The sequence below is a fragment of the Lynx canadensis genome, chromosome A3 (assembly GCF_007474595.2).
Source record: "Lynx canadensis isolate LIC74 chromosome A3, mLynCan4.pri.v2, whole genome shotgun sequence".
NCBI classification, from domain to species: Eukaryota; Metazoa; Chordata; class Mammalia; order Carnivora; family Felidae; genus Lynx; species Lynx canadensis.
In genome coordinates, this window is record NC_044305.1 from 47,417,139 (window position 1) to 47,420,989 (window position 3,851).

Here is a 3,851-nt window from a genome sequence, read left to right on the forward strand (position 1 = left end):
CAGAAACCTGTATTTCTTTACAATCAGTTTCTGGGATTTATTCTGTTCCTTAGAAGGAGCACTATTTTTCTGTTTCTTTGTATGTCTTGTGATTTTTTTAATTTTTAAAAATTTAATTATTATTTTTATTAATATAACTTATTGTCAAATTGGCTTACATACAACACCAAGTGATCATCCTAACAAGTGCATTCCTCAATGCCCATCACCCATTTTCCCCTCTCCCCCACCCCTCTTTCCACCCTCAGTTTGTTCTCTGTATTTAAGAGTCTCTTGTGGTTTGCCTCCCTCCCTCTCTGTAACTATTTTTCCCCTTTGCTTTCCCCATGGACTTCTGTTAAGCTTCTCAAGATCCACATATGAGTGAAAACATATGGTATCTGTCCTTCTCTGACTGACTTATTTCACTCAGCAATGTGGATGATTATTTTTTAAATGAACATTTGAAAAACAGATACACATCTCAATCTTTGGGAATTGGCTCCATGCAGATCTTAACTAATTAGTCTAGTGTAAAGGGTCTGGGTCCTCTCAAATATAAAGGTCCTCAAGTTTTTTCCTGTGCCTCTGTACATGCTTTTGTTCCAGTTCCCTTCCCTTTGCATATTGCCAAGTTTTTAAATCACATAATTTCCATAATAGTCTCATCCCTGCTTCTTCTTAGGGACTTAGCTAGAATTCTTCTGCCTGTAATTTCATGTTCCCAGGTGCCCATGAGTCTGAAGTCGTTTTGTTCCATGGAACTTTCCATTGCTTTCCACAGCCTCCAACTTAATGTCAAATCTATGCCACAGTCCCCTCAGTGCTCCAAGTCAAGCCAGACAGAAACCAATCCACTGAGCAACCCCCAAACAAGCCAGAATGTTGCAATCAAGTTCTACTCTTTTCTTTCAAACCCAAGGAAGGAGGTGGGAATTGAGCAGCCTCTTTCTAATAGAACTGCACTGGGGAGGAGGTAGGGTAAGATCAAGCAAAGTGCCACAAAATTTCCTACCATTATAAATGTGGCTTTTTCTTGGTTATGCATTTGCTTTGCTGCTGCAGCTGCTGATTAACTGATCTCTGGAGTTCTCACAAAGGTATTTTTTCCATATGTCATGTTTATTCAGTGCTTCCATGTGAAAATGAGGGCCTAGAGCTTTCTGATCTGATATTTTTTTCTGTTGTCACTCTGAGGTAATTTTTTCTTAACATTTATTTATTTTTGAGACAGAGAGAGACAGAGCATGAACGGGGGAGGGGCAGAGAGAGAGGGAGACACAGAATCGGAAGCAGGCTCCAGGCTCTGAGCTGTCAGCCCAGAACCCGACGCGGGGCTTGAACTCACGGACTGTGAGATCGTGACCTGAGCTGAAGTCGGACGCTCAACTGACTGAGCCACCCAGGCGCCCCAAATTTTTAATATGTAAAATCCCCATTTGATAAGTTGCTCAACTATTCTCATTAGATATAGAGATATATCTATATATTATATAGATATAATTAAGGTCTACACAAAGTTTCAAACAGAAATATTTCTAAGCTGGATAGAACCTTACCTCACCTTAATAATCAGGATTCTGATGCCCCAAATGGGTAAAATCAACCAAGATTTTCAAGCACATTGATATTTATCAAGGCCAATGTGTAGGAGTTGTCTGATTCAGATATAGAGTAGATGGAGACATTTCTCAGAATCTTGAGTATGTTTTGTTGTTGTTGAGCTGGACAGGCATCTCAACAGACACAATGTTCCCTATACTCCTGGGTACTTTTAAATTTACAGCAATTTGTGTTTCTCAGAAAACTTTTTGCTTTTAATGATATCTCAAAGAATATCAACAGAAATCTCTCTGGGTTACAGTGGGTCTATTTTATTCTTTACATTGTTCCTACTTCTGGAGGGCAGATTTTTAAAAAATGTTTTATCTTCCTCTTCACTCTTACATAAAACTTTTGTAGCAGGTCCAGTTTGGTAGATCACTCAGAAAAAGCTCAGGCATATTCTAGTCAAACTGCTGGAGAGTCACTGCCTTTGTCTTCTGCTTAATAAATGCCTCAAAACTCATTACCTTCTGCAGGTTTCATACAAATGCAATTAAAAATTTAGAATGTAGTGTGTCTCTCTCTGCCTGCTTATTTCTCTGCCTCATAAAACACTGGTTGGGACATTAGCACTAATTGAAGGATTTTTTTTTCATTGTCCTTAAGTGGGTCCCCCTGGCCCCGTCAAGGACTCACTGCAAGCGGTTAATTGGGGAAGGGGGTGACCCTGGGAAAGGAAGTCCACAATTAGGGGACTGAGAAATTGAACCAGGGAAGGGGAAAAAGTCAATAAAAGCATGCCTTATTGAACAGGTTACTGCTCTGGGCAACTGGAACTCAATCCCCTGTGGTTATCTGGGAGAATAAGTAGAAGGCATCATATCCAAAATACAAGGAGGTTGGGTGCTGTCCATCAACTTCTCTCAGTCACTATCAGTGACATCTCTTGAGGAATATTAACTTGCCAGTATTTCTGGCTTCTCCTATAAGTGGGAGCAGGCTTAGTCAGCTAGAAATGGTTCAGTGGCCAGGAGTCTCAAGTACATGCAGTTGGCATTCTTAGCATCTGGTCTGCACAATGTAGGATGATGAATGTGGGAGGGTATGTATGGGGTACCCACCACATTTGCCATACTCCTTTTCTACTTCCTCCTATTCATGGAAAATAATGGCACAATTCTAACCTTTACAATTCTCCACAAATATACTCTGAGAGGTCCTAGGAGCAAAGGAGCTCGTGATTTGGGCAATTAAAAAATCTTCCAGTATGTGACATTTCCTGTTAGCCAAAGGCATTTTCAAGTGAATAATCGCTATTTACAGAGAAAAGTCAATCTTCTGCTGACCTTAACATGTGGCTCTGTATACAAATGCGTTAATTTATTGCTAACGTAAAATAAAAAGGAAAGTCTCAGAAAATTAGCATTCTCGATGATGTGATCTGCATAAAGTGCTTTAAGCATGCTGATGTTACTGAAGGACAACAACCAGAGGCGGGATCTTTCTGTACCACAAATGGAATTTATTTTCTGGCAACTATGTTTGAGATACACACAAACACACGCTCGCGCGTGTGCACGCGCGCGCGCACACACACACACACACATTTGAACGACCAATTAGCATTTGGGAAGACATATTTCATTTAAAGATACTTGCAAATCTAATACCTCGGCTTCCTTCTTAACTTTTCTGCCCACCCCAAATAACAGTTGTAATGTTGAATCTGCTTCCATTAACTAGAAATACGTCTACACTTTAACTTATTTGTATGAGAGGAAGGAAGAAGAGAAGTATAAGTAACAAAATGAGTTGCATTAAAATAATAATTTCTGTAAAAACAATAGCAGCCTCTCAGTGGTATTTGATTTTTGTGGCAAAATAAAATGTCTGATCTGAGCAGTGAGGTTGGAAAGATATTTTCAGTTCAAAACCAGTTGTAATTTACAGACATTATGAAAACATGCTATTAAAGGCATGAGTGTAGTATATTAAACACAACATTTGCTTTTTAATAAAGAGATATTTGCTCGTTGCTTCTTGGCAGATTTTGGCATCGTAGAGCCAAACCGAGTTCTAACCTCCTTCCAATTCTCTACCCCTGACATTATGGTGACTCCTCTTTCTCTTCAGATCTCTGCACAGAGCAGAGCCAGAGATCTTTGATTCTAAGTTTGGTTGCAATAAAAAATGCCAGTGGTGTATTGCCTGTAGTTGTTTGCATGTTCAGCAGGAAGATGAGAACAAATGCAGAGGTGTGTGGTGCTCTGCCACTGCTCCTCTGCCTGGTCCCATAGCAGACATCAGTGATGGATCTTGGCTATCAA